This window comes from Coregonus lavaretus, assembly GCF_964263955.1.
Source record: "Coregonus lavaretus genome assembly, chromosome: 28".
NCBI classification, from domain to species: Eukaryota; Metazoa; Chordata; class Actinopteri; order Salmoniformes; family Salmonidae; genus Coregonus; species Coregonus lavaretus.
Window position 1 is genome coordinate 10,064,284 of NC_140015.1, and position 13,707 is coordinate 10,077,990.

The 13,707-nt window shown below is 45.0% G+C and overlaps 1 pseudogene across 1 annotated transcript; it reads right to left on the reverse strand.

Annotated features, from left to right (window-relative positions):
• Positions 1-960: 960 nt before the first annotated feature.
• On the reverse strand, positions 961-4,206 carry LOC311103874 (annotated as a pseudogene). The gene is made up of 4 exons: positions 4,101-4,206; positions 2,479-2,601; positions 2,262-2,363; positions 961-1,755 (listed from the first exon to the last, which is right to left on the reverse strand). The product of its transcript is annotated as an uncharacterized misc_RNA (transcript).
• Between the last annotated feature and the right edge of the window lie 9,501 nt (positions 4,207-13,707).

The window sequence follows — 13,707 nt, forward strand, 5'->3', positions numbered from 1 at the left end:
TCTGAGACAATCTAAGCCACGCACGCAACAAAACTGACTATAATCTACAGAGCATACAGAGATACACCTGTTATTTTCCATTGGCTCAGATGTGAAGCCCTGTGGCATCACAGTGTCCTGATCATTTCTCAGGTCACCGAGAGAGGAAAATCACAAGCATGCCACACAGGTAGATTAATGGGTGGACAAGGGAGTCTTCTTTTGGGACAAACTACAACATAAGTAATGAGGAACCTGATAGATTGCATGTTAAATTGTGTTGGGAAGCATCGGAAGAATGGAGTCCCCTGCCTCTAAGTGGAGAATGATATTATGGCAATGTTGGAAATTCAATGGCAGTCTGTCTGTCAGAAAATGTACCTGTGTTCAGAGACCTGTGTTCAAATGATAATGGAAGTACTGGAATCAGAGACTATTCTTCAGTGACTATTCTATTCTTAAAACGTGGTGGGATAAAAGCCATGAGCTCACACAGTTGAAATTGCATGTCTGACGTTTGTCTGTCAGTTTCAAGTAGCATGGCAGAATAATTATTTCGACCTCTCGTGCATTTATGTGCTCCCATTAGGCCATTGTTGGTAATGCAGTCTATTGTTGTGCTTTCAGGAGGGAGTATGAGAGCACACATTTACATTTTAAATAAATAAATAAATAAATTGGTCATTTAGCAGACGCTCTTATCCAGAGCGACTTACAGGAGCAATTAGGGTTAAGTGCCTTGCTCAAGAGCACATCGACAGATTTTTCACCTAGTCGGCTCGGGGATTAGAACCAGCGACCTTTCGGTTACTGGCACAACGCTCTTAACCACTAAGCTAGCAGACGCTCTTATCAGACGCTCTTATCCAGAGCGACTTACAAATTGGTGCATTCACCCTATAGCCAGTGGGATAACCACTTTCTTTTTTTTTTTTTGGGGGGGGGGGGGGGGGGGGGGGGGGGTAGAAGGATTACTTTATCCTATCCCAGGTATTCCTTAAAGAGGTGGGGTTTCAAATGTCTCCGGAAGGTGGTGAGTGACTCCGCTGTCCTGGCGTCGTGAGGGAGCTTGTTCCACCATTGGGGTGCCAGACCAGCGAACAGTTTTGACTGGGCTGAGCGGGAACTATGCTTCCGCAGAGGAAGGGGAGCCAGCAGGCCAGAGGTGGATGAACGCAATGCCCTCGTTTGGGTGTAGGGACTGATCAGAGCCTGAAGGTACAGAGGTGCCGTTCCCCTCACTGCTCCATAGGCAAGCACCATGGTCTTGTAACGGATGCGAGCTTCAACTGGAAGCCAGTGGAGTGTGCGGAGGAGGGGGGTGACGTGAGAGAACTTGGGAAGGTTGAACACCAGACGGGCTGCGGCATTCTGGATGAGTTGTAGGGGTTTAATGGCACAGGCAGTGAGCCCAGCCAACAGCGAGTTGCAGTAATCCAGACGGGAGATGACAAGTGCCTGGATTAGGACCTGTGCCGCTTCCTGTGTAAGGCAGGGTCGTACTCTCCGAATGTTGTAGAGCATGAACCTGCAGGATCGGGTCACCGCCTTGATGTTAGCGGAGAACGACAGAGTGTTGTCCAGGGTCACGCCAAGGCTCTTCGCACTCTGGGAGGAGGACACAACGGAGTTGTCAACCGTGATGGCGAGATCATGGAACGGGCAGTCCTTCCCCAGGAGGAAGAGCAGCTCCGTCTTGCCAGGGTTCAGCTTGAGGTGGTGATCCGTCTTCCATACTGATATGTCTGCCAGACATGCAGAGATGCGATTCGCCACCTGGTTATGGGAGTGAGTGTTCGAAAATGTCATGGAATGCTGCAGGACCAGAAATATCAATTGACATGAGTGAAGAGCATTCTGAAAAACCAGACACAGAATTGTGCATAATCATCGCATTTGCCACAGTTTATTATTTTACCATTGTTCATTTTGGGAGTCAAAATTCCTTGCTGTGGTACATGACTTGCATGGATTCATGGTGTCCATTTCCCTCTTTACTCCCAATGTTTCTAGCAACGTACCGCAAATGAGAATCGATTCACGTTTAAATGGAGTATTTGCCTGTTTTGGCTTCCAGAGCCAATTTGCATTTAAACAGAACATGTAAGGTCCTTGGACTATAAGGAGTAACGTGGAACGATTAATTATATCGCAAGCACCGCTCAAGAGAACCTGAAGTATAGTGTCCAGGGTGGCATTAGCAGTGAGCCACTATGAATCTAGCAATGAGCCAGCATTTTGAAACGGGCTGTGCGTAGTGCATGCGTGGGGAGGATAGTTACCATGGCAACAACTGGACCGGAATGCATGAATGAGCAAAGGCCGCCATAGAAGGGCATGGCTTTCAGGTCAATGTAGTGCTGCTTGACAAGGTCCTCAGACGCCTGCAATCACAAAAAAAAAAAAAAACAGTTCAATGCCTCAAAATCAATATTAAGCAGTTAAATGCCATTGAACCCTACTAGAAGCGCCTCTGAACAGATTCAGTTATTCACATACCTGGATCATCTTCATGGCCACAAGCCCCTCTGCTCAAAGCGCTTAATGATATCTCCCACAAGCCCCCTCTGGACACCATCAGGCTTGATGGCAATGAAGGTACGTTCGGTGTTAGACATGGTGCTGCAACACAGGAGGATAGATATTGAGTGACTGAAATAGCAGTGGGCCATCAGTGAAATGCACATTAATGGAAAAACAGCCTAATTTGTGGTCTTGGCAATCCAAATCCCCCATAAACTGAAATTGTTGAATTAGCTGGAGTAAGCCAGGCCACTCTGCACAACCTTTGACCAATGTACTGCCAGTTGACAGCTCTTCAATGTCACCTAGACTGCTATGGAGTGAACAGATGTACTGTGGCTAGTGGGAAAGTGGGCAAGGACAGCACAATTCTATTCTTATCACCCATCCTGCGGAAAGTATTCCCACATGCCCATTCCATGCCTATGGGGTATTTAGTATGAACAATTTGCTTTCGTTGCCAATGCGCAACTGATGTTTCATACATGGGCAAACGAGACATTTTTTACTGGTACTGTAGCTTAGTTACTGTTGTACAAAGTGAACTCAGGCTTTAGTATAGTTATGTTTAGATCTATAGAAAGTACAGTTCACTACACTGAACTGCTGCCAGATGCTGCAGCAGTGTTAAACTGTCTGGTTCAAACGTCATTTCATTGAGCTTTTTAAAATAGTAATATTCAAAACCTACACCGACTTAACAGCATTCAAACTATAAACGAGTCATCTAATCAAATTACAACCACACCCTGCGCCGGAACCAGTCGAATTGTGCACATATTTGCAAGCTTGGCAATACATTAGTTAGCATTTTTACATCGCGATGGGCTGATTGTTAAATTCTCCCACCGTTTGAATGACAGCAAACCACGAAAAGTAACTAGTTAACTGGCTACGTCCCGATTAAATACATATCCGAGTGTTACACCGGCATTAATATACTTTTCAAAGCGAGCTAAGGACGTTAGCGCCATGAACTTGAGTACATCCCATTGTTTAAAGCAAGCGGCCATATTTGGTACAGATCAGATGCCACATGGCCCGGCTTTCCACGGTCTTTAATCGAAATAAATTCCAAGTAGATTAAAGTAGAATTGTCAAGTACTTGCCACCTACAAGTGAGCTTATAGTAACACGAGAGGGACAAATAATTGGCTTATGGTAACCCGCAAGGCTTAACTGGTTAGCCATGTGAATTAGTAGTTGTCACCCAGTAAGCCAGTCACGTCCGGTGAAACTGAAATGCACAGCACCGGAGTTACCGCGTTACATTCAACTAATTAACTATCGTTAAGCATGCTATAACTACTCCAAGTCATTGGTTTACTATTAGGATGAGACTTAACTTTAAAAGAGTCACTCAATGTATATCAATTAACTAGCTAACGTTAGTTAGGTATAAACGGGCAAAACACCACGCCGTTACGTGGCATGTTAGCTAGCTAGTCACTGCGAAAGGCAAAACACAACCGACACGGATCCACCAACTTCCTAAAAACATGAAATGAATAGAACCGCAACGTGAGATGCGTAAAACACAATGCTATGATATAATGCAAAATGAAGGGAGTTGTAACACCACCATTCAAGCAGCATACCTTTAAAGTTACGATGTTGAGACTGACAGAAGACCCTGGACACAACCGTTCAAGACAGAGACAAAATCAGTAAGGCTGAGATGATGATGAGAGCTAGTTTATAAAGGCTGCCCAGTGAATGGGTGGGGCTTGGATGAGGTCAAAAATTGATTGACATGTTGCCTGCTTTTAATCACCCATGTTCTTTTGTGCATTCTAGCGCCACACAACAGTTAATGGTGATATCGACATGTGCTGTCAAATATTCGAGTCTAGACATTGGGAAGTGCTAATCATATAGCATAGCAACACCAAAGGTTGATATCAGCAGACTAATTATTATTATTATTAACCAAAATGGTATCTGTTGCAAAGGGTGGGTGTGTTTTTTAAGTGGGTGTACATGTTTGTTTGCTTGTTTTTTATCAAAGAAACAGGCGTAGGTGTAAATATATATCAGAGCCTTACATTTTACAAACACACTTTGAAACAATTTTCCTTTACATATTTTGGATGAAGTCTGCTTGTGGTGGCCGATTTTTATTTTTTATGAGGCAGAATTGATTTGACTGTAATGGTGTGTAACGCTCAGTGGTCTAGTCTGGTATCTGTTGTTTTCATTGTTGATTTTGCCGCTACCTGCTGACTGTTGCAGTTACCGCACAATTACGTCTGCGATGTATATCTATTACGTCATAAGTGATCACGTTCGAAACAGATCAGATAACATTTGACTCTTCATTCAGTCATCAAGTTGGTGTCGTTGGTGGTTGAAAATGTATTATCCCGCGTTTTATTGCAATGTAATTGTATCATAATTTTTTAAAAGCATTAATATGTGATACAACTGGAGATAATATGGAGAAGAAAGAAGTGGAGGTAGGCTTTGTTTTTCAGATTTTTTAAAATAGAGATGTATATTTTTTATATTAAACATTTTGAAAGGCAAGATAAGTCTTGCCATCTGCCAAATTCAGAAATAGTGAGTAATTGGGTAAAGGTGATCGCCAAGGTGATATATAGTGATAAATAATGTAGGCTAATTAATGAGAGTTGAGAAAGGTGATATGTAAAATCTCAGAGAGAGATGCAGGAGGCTGATCCAGAGTCAGCCGGACCATCTCAGTCAGAGGAGACTGAAGCAGAGAGAGAGATGCAGGAGGCTGATCCAGAGTCAGCCGGCCCATCTCAGTCACAGGAGACTGAAGCAGAGAGAGAGATGCAGGAGGCTGATCCAGAGTCAGCCGGACCATCTCAGTCACAGGAGACTGAAGCAGAGAGAGAGATGCAGGAGGCTGATCCAGAGTCAGCCGGACCATCTCAGTCAGAGGAGACTGAAGCAGAGAGAGAGATGCAGGAGGCTGATCCAGAGTCAGCCGGCCCATCTCAGTCACAGGAGACTGAAGCAGAGAGTAAGATGCAGGAGGCTGATCAGGACTTAGCCGGCCCATCTAACACATGGGAGCCACAGCAGACTTTTCATTACAACCTGTCCTTGGCCCGGAGAAGTTCCTCCTCAGAACTCGAATTCTCAGGGGAGGAGATGAATGAGAAGTAGGTAGCTCTTTGTCTTCCCCATACTTACCTACTATTCTCTATACTGTGTGTTCTGCAACTGACCAAAGAACCAATCAGAGGGTGTGTTTGTGGTGTACATGTATATAGGCTAGTCCCGTAGAGGTCAAGGGTTAGATAGTTTTAATAATTAACAGTACTCATCTATTTATCCCTTTTGCAGGCAATGGATTCTTTCGACTGAGAATATCCATGAAAGGGTGAGTTAGAGTTAGCGCTGGAATTTTCTAACATCAGGGAGACGGTAAAATAGACTATGGGTGCATCCCAAATGGTGCCATTTTCCAAATATATGCCCTACCTTTGATCAGAACTCTATGGGCCCTGGTCAAAAGCAGGGCACTATATAGGGAATAGGGTGCCATTTGGGATGCAGTCTAGATCAGGGATGGGCAACTGGTGGCCGTGGATCCCCTTTTGTAAGCCCGCGGATCAATAAAAAAAAAGAATGGAACTCAGTCAGGGTCTCAACTTATTGTTGAGAGTTAGAATAATAGAATACACAAGGTGCCGTTTTCAATTTTGGTTTTGCATCAGCAGTTTTTCTCTTGCTATGTCAGTCACTGACAGTCACTCAATTAGCCCATGTCAGCTAAAACATTTTTTGGGGGGTAAGTTAGTCTAGTGGCCAGCTATCTAAATTTGTAGTAATCATGGTCGAATGGGGAGGGGGCAATGGGGAGGGGGCATTGATTTTGTTAGTCACGCTCACTCAGATATCAAATGAGTAGAATTACATGAAAGTAGTTCTACAATTTCAAAATGTTCTCTCTGCCCCAGGGTAAAATGTGTAGAATTGCAGCAAACTTGCTTTAAAACGGCAACATTTTCTCTATGCCACATGGCAAAATGTGCAGAATTGCAGGAAATTAACCCTAAAACTTCAATTTTGTCTCTCCACTGTCAAGAGGGGATCCGCTAAAATCATTTGCTGGCAGAGTGGGGGGCAGGCCCCAACAAAATGTTGCTTGGGGCCCCCAAAACGCAAGGGCCGACTCAGACTACATGTGTGGGTATGGATGTGGGAATGAAGACCCGCGAGCCACTGCGGCCCCTCATGATGAGTTCAGATTTTTTTGGCCCCCACGCCCATAAAAGTTGCCGATCCCTGGCATAGATATTCTATTACAATACTACAGTAAATGTACCAGGAGCTGGCGAGTCAGCACTTTGAGTCTAGACAATGGGAACCTGGTGAGCAGGCTTTATATCTCAACAACAAGGTCGGAGGAAGTTGAATATAATAACTTTATTTAATAAGTTGTGGCATTCAGGTTAGATAATAAAGACATCACAATGTAGACAGACGGTGGATTTAATTGAATGTTCAATTTTAGAACAATCTTTCCCGGCTATTCTTTTACATTACAGTCCACCATAGTTGAGGCTCATGCTAAGTGCAAGAACATCGTGTCATGGGTGAAGGAGGACTCTTCAACAGTGGTGGTCCCTGCCCTTGATCTCATCATGTACAGGCATTTGCCCTGGACACCATCATCATCATCATCAACTTCCTCCTCCTGGTCTTCAGTCGTAATCAATGAAGCAGATTTGGAAGAGGCCTCCATATGCCGCAGCGTCAGATTCAACCTTGGGCCAAGTCATGGGCCAAGCGAGGTCACCAGCCCTAGAACTGGTGCCAGGACACGGAACCCAACTCCCTTCCCCTCCCCCCTTTCGTATGTACCCCCCTGTAGCTTATTCCTCCCCATAATGGTTGGAACAGTTAATTCCTTAACTTCATACATGTGTATAAATAATGACTTCTCTAAAATGATTTATTTCCACTGAATACAGATGTAGGAACTTACAATTGCTACAGCAGGAAAATAATCCTGCAGCATTAGGAAATGTGGATTAATATCTGGATTATAATTAATGGACATTTTTGAAGGGGTTGATACATTATTCGTAAGGGAAAAAAATCTAGTCTGAAATTTCAAAGTGGACTTCAGAAGCCTTTTAAAACCTCAAATACACTATACGTTTTACATTTCCTACATTGCAGGAAAGTTCTCCTGCAACAGGGTGATCAAATTAAGATCCTGCATCTGTATGACTTTAGTTGATTCTTTTAAATAATGTTTTAAAGCAGTGTTTGTGTCCAGAAAGGTTTGTTATTGTCGTTGTTACCATATCTTTGTTGTGGGCTGCTCTTCAGGTCAGAGGAGTCTTTGGGAAATGAGGAAGAAGATCACAACCCAAGAAGATATTCCTCAGCATCTGAGAACGGAGATAGAGAGGATTGGGACAGACCCCGCTCAGACCCCCTGAGGTCTGTGTTCGGACTGTCTCACAACTTTATCTTCAGTCAGGTTCACAGAGACGCCCGCAGGTACCTGAGTGAGGTCATACTGCCATCCATCCAGAGGAGACCAAAGAAGATGAGGCCTATTATTCTGTCTGCGGACACCAGGCTGATCATGGCCATTGTGGAGATCATCTTCAAGCAGATCAACGCCAGACTAGCCCAGCTCATGCTGATAGGAGGTGCCAGTCAGGGAGCCGAAGCTCCTTCCACCAGCATCAGCTCACCGAGCAGTCAGTTTGCTGAGCAGATGCTGCGGACAATCACAACCACAATGAATGGCCATACTATGGGACAGATGGCGCTCACTTGGCTGTCTGTAAAGTCCGCTAAGGAGATTGAGAGAGAGCTAGGACGACTGGCAGGTCAGGTCATTGTTGCAACCATCAGCAGCATCCAAAGGGGAAAGAGCGACGCTCAGACAGGACATGAGGTGCGGGTGTCCTACTTCCTGTCAGCGGTGTCGGCCAAGGTGCAGAGTCTGGTGGTCCAGAGAACGGAGACCAGGATGTCAGTCAGACAGTCAGGAAGCGACCACCTGCTGAACCTGTCTCTGGCAAAGATCAACAGGGCCGTCGAGCTGAAAATGGCTGAAATGTACGGTGGATCCCTGTGGGATTGGTCGCTGACAGAACAGAATATCCAGCTAGGTCACAGAATCACTGCCATGTCCAATGATTTGGTGGATTTGGTGGTCGATGATACCCTGGATGCCCTTGGTTATCTAGAGTACGAGGCATTTTCCAGGTCCCAGAGCGCTGGCTCCCGGACAGGGATTGAAGGCCTCGACATTGATGGTGTGGCAAGGGACATGGTCCGGAAAGCTGCAGCCAAACTCAAGGCATCCATGTCTGAGTTTGAGCTGGAGGGGGGATCCAGATACTCACAGGGCAGCAGTGGTCCCTCGAACCACTCACCTCTGTCTCGCTCCCACTCCGACCTGAGGATGCTCTGTGTCCGGTCAGCAGTGTCAGTCAGAACTGCCCTGCAAGTGATAAAAACAGAGCTTGACAGCAACTCAGACGAGTCCTTTGTTCCATGCCAGATGTCTAGAAACCTTCTAGCACGTCTAGTGTCGAGTGTCGAGAGCATCAGCGATCTGGAAATTGGTGAGATGCTCCAGGGCCCCTCAGCAATCATGGAGCCGGAGGCTGTGAGAGAACACCCAGACATATCCTCCACTGCCATCTACCACTCCCTGCTCATTGATTGTCCATTCCCACCATCAGAGAGGATTCAGGAAACAATTATTCAAAGCCGTCCACTCACTGCACAGGATGTGACCACACAGGGGGAAAAGCAGCATCCTGCTGACCTTCAGACCGACAACCTAATGGCAGAATACTCTGCCAAGGCCCAAGGGGTAGTGACTCAGGTCATAAGAGATGCTTCTTTGACCATGGACATCCTTTCAGCCCACGTCTCCTCAAGGAACATTGCTGAGGCCTCAACTAGCATTCTTGAGTCCCTTCTAGTGGACTTAAACGAGGAAATTGAGGTGAGTAAGGCAGGTAGGATCAAGTTCTGGGAACAGGTCCAGTTATCCTCCCAGAAACTTTACAGCACAGCTGTGAACGAGCTGAAGAGTTTGTACACTGGTTGCCACCTCACCAATGAGCGGGACCACCAGGATACCCATTTAACTGCTGACAAAATCCAGGACATGGAAGTGTCTACCAACAATGACCTCAAAGACCCAACAGTTGCAGTCAGCCAGGAGTCAGTCAGACACAGCGCCAAGAAGATCCTCAGCAAGGTTCTGAATGTGATCAAGGCCGGAGTAGCTGCCTCAGAGCACTCATCTGTGGGTGAGCAGATGACCGAAGAGTGGCAGGTTGCCATGGAGATGTTTGACTCCATTCTGAACAGGCTAGAAGATGATGAGCCTGATGTGGGTGAAGAGGATCATCTTCATGTGATGTCGGTCCATGACATCTACCAGGATGTCTCATCTAAAACCTCTCAGGTTTGTATGGCGGTGACCGGCCAGGCGATGGACACGCTGACCGATGATGTGTCAGCCGCGACCTCTGTGCGTGGTAAGTAAAATGACCACTTTTCATTTATTTTATTTTGTAATATGCACTAAATTGAATTATTTTTTATTTTTTATTTTTTTTCACCTTTATTTAACCAGGTAAACCAGATGAGGACAAGTTCTCATTTACAACTGTGACCACGCCAACTCTCGTGTCATGTAGGATTCACTCATGAGCTTAATAGTTTTATTGCAATTGTGTTCATTGGATTTTCAAGATTGTGTATTATTGTAAAATATACACAACATAACTATTTTATCTCTTCTGCCCCCAGATATTCTTCTGCCCAAATCAAAGAGAAGTCTCTTCCAGGCCACAAGTACCCACAGGTCAGGCACTAGCCAGGCCTCCAGTGACGTTCTTGCTGAGCTCCATGCCAACCGCCCTGACACCGCATTGCCTGTGAAGTGCACTTCTACAGCTGTTGCTGATACAGAGACTCGTCACGTCCCCTCTGCCAGAGTGAAGAAGAAGAGCCAGGGCTGGAGGTTCAGTTACTGCCCAAAGTTGCCAACGGTCAAGATCAAGGTATGGAGCTCCATGTTTGGGGTTTTTCCCCGTCATTACGGCTAAAATAGAATTCGAAGCTAATGGGGTCAGAGTGAGACATTGTGGGGCGTCTAATGGAAGGATGAATTTACTCGGCAACAGGTGTTCAAGAGCAGAGTGGAACCAGAGAGCCACCCCGCTCAAAAGGAGCTGCCTTCGCAGCGTTTCAGCACCTCTCGAGTTGCGCTGGGTAAGCGACACACAATGATGATCATTTGATTTTGATGCATTGCCAAGATGTGGCCTGTGGTCAGAGTGAATGCAGCTTTACTGAGTTTAATGCTGAGATGTATTAATCCATCCATAATGCTTTCTCTGATCAAGGCCACTGAGTTTGACGAGCTGTCAGGCAAACATTGTAGCGACTTTCACATTTCCCAAGGTCAAAATCGTAGATTCTGTCATTCTGATGTATTACCATTTGTTTGTGCTGTGTTTGGAGAGAAGGAAAGTACATTTGATATGTTCAATTCTGATCCTGCAATGTTCTCTTATCACAGATGATGATCATGCTGTCCCATTCATTCCCCAACCTGAGGACGACCTGCCACCAGCACCTGCACAGGAGTCCCGTAAACATCCCCTGTTGGTCAGGGTGTTCCGGGCCATTTCCAGAGCCATCTCGAAACCGTTCAAGGGCTGTGATTTTTGCAAGAAGAATTAGAAAGATTTAGCCATCACCATCTAATAAACATATTAGCAGCATTGATTTGTGTGTCTGCAGTCATATTTAATAGACTCTCTTGACATGGCATTTTAGTCATTTAGCAGACACTCTTATCCAGAGCTACTAGGGGTAAATGCCTTGCTCAAGGGCACATTGGCAGAGGTGTCATTTTTCACTTAGTCAGCTCGTGGATGTGAACCAGCAACCTTTCGGTTACTGGCCACCGCTCTAAACCTTCATATCTGCAAACACTGAAGTGATACGGGGTTGGCCCAACTGAACATTTCACACCAGATTTGTATGTTCCATTTGCTGTGTTAAGAACATTTCAATATTTGTAATATACTTGCAATAAACTTGCAAACTGAGAAGGCATTTCAAAGCAGCTTTGATTGTATTGACCTTGGTGAAAATGTGTTTAAATTACATTGCATATATATATATACAGTGGGGAGAACAAGCATTTGATACACTGCCGATTTTGCAGGTTTTCCTACTTACAAAGCATGTAGAGGTCTGTAATTTTTATCATAGGTACACTTCAACTGTGAGAGACGGAATCTAAAACAAAAATCCAGAAAATCACATTGTATGATTTTTATGTAATTCATTTGCAATTTATTGCATGACATAAGTATTTGATACATCAGAAAAGCAGAACTTAATATTTGGTACAGAAACCTTTGTTTGCAATTACAGAGATCATACGTTTCCTGTAGGTCTTGACCAGGTTTGCACACACTGCAGCAGGGATTTTGGCCCACTCCTCCATACAGACCTTCTCCAGATCCTTCAGGTTTCGGGGCTGTCGCTGGGCAATACGGACTTTCAGCTCCCTCCAAAGATTTTCTATTGGGTTCAGGTCTGGAGACTGGCTAGGCCACTCCAGGACCTTGAGATGCTTCTTACGGAGCCACTCCTTAGTTGCCCTGGCTGTGTGTTTCGGGTCGTTGTCATGCTGGAAGACCCAGCCACGAACCATCTTCAATGCTCTTACTGAGGGAAGGAGGTTGTTGGCCAAGATCTCGCGATACATGGCCCCATCCATCCTCCCCTCAATACGGTGCAGTCGTCCTGTCCTCTTTGCAGAAAAGCATCCCCAAAGAATGATGTTTCCACCTCCATGCTTCGCGGTTGGGATGGTGTTCTTGGGGTTGTACTCATCCTTCTTCTTCCTCCAAACACGGCAAGCTATATTTTTGTCTCATCAGACCACATGACCTTCTCCCATTCCTCCTCTGGATCATCCAGATGGTCATTGGCAAACTTCAGACGGGCCTGGACATGCGCTGGCTTGAGCAGGGGGACCTTGCGTGCGCTGCAGGATTTTAATCCATGCCGGCGTAGTGTGTTACTAATGGTTTTCTTTGAGACTGTGGTCCCAGCTCTCTTCAGGTCATTGACCAGGTCCTGCCGTGTAGTTCTGGGCTGATCCCTCACCTTCCTCATGATCATTGATGCCCCACGAGGTGAGATCTTGCATGGAGCCCCAGACCGAGGGTGATTGACCGTCATCTTGAACTTCTTCCATTTTCTAATAATTGCGCCAACAGTTGGTGCCTTCTCACCAAGCTGCTTGCCTATTGTCCTGTAGCCCATCCCAGCCTTGTGCAGGTCTACAATTTTATCCCTGATGTCCTTACACAGCTCTCTGGTCTTGGCCATTGTGGAGAGGTTGGAGTCTGTTTGATTGAGTGTGTGGACAGGTGTCTTTTATACAGGTAATGAGTTCAAACAGGTGCAGTTAATACAGTTAATGAGTGGAGAACAGGAGGGCTTCTTAAAGACAAACTAACAGGTCTGTGAGAGCCAGAATTCTTACTGGTTGGTAGGTGATCAAATACTTATGTCATGCAATAAAATGCAAATTAATTACTTAAAAATCATACAATGTGATTTCCTGGATTTTTGTTTTAGATTCAGTCTCTCACAGTTGAAGTGTACCTATGATAAAAATTACCGACCTCTACATGCTTTGTAAATAGGAAAACCTGCAAAATCGGCAGTGTATCAAATACTTGTTCTCCCAACTGTATATACAGTTGAAGTCGGAAGTTTACATACACCTTAGCCAAATACATTTAAACTCAGTTTTTCACAATTCCTTACATTTAATCCTAGTAAAAATTCCCTGTTTTAGGTCAGTTAGGATCACCACTTTATTTTAAGAATGTGAAATGTCAGAATAATAGTAGAGAGAATGATTTATTTCAGCTTTTATTTCTTTCATCACATTCCCAGTGGGTCAGAAGTTTACATACACTCAATTAGTATTTGGTAGCATTGCCTTTAAATTGTTTAACTTGGGTCAAATGTTTCGGGTAGCCTTCCACAAGCTTCCCACAATACGTTGGGTGAATTTTGGCCCATTCCTCCTGAGTCAGGTTTGTAGGCCTCCTCGCTCGCACACGCTTTTTCAGTTCTGCCCACAAATGTTCTATACGATTGAGGTCAGGGCTTTGTGACGGCCACTCCAATACCTTGACTTTG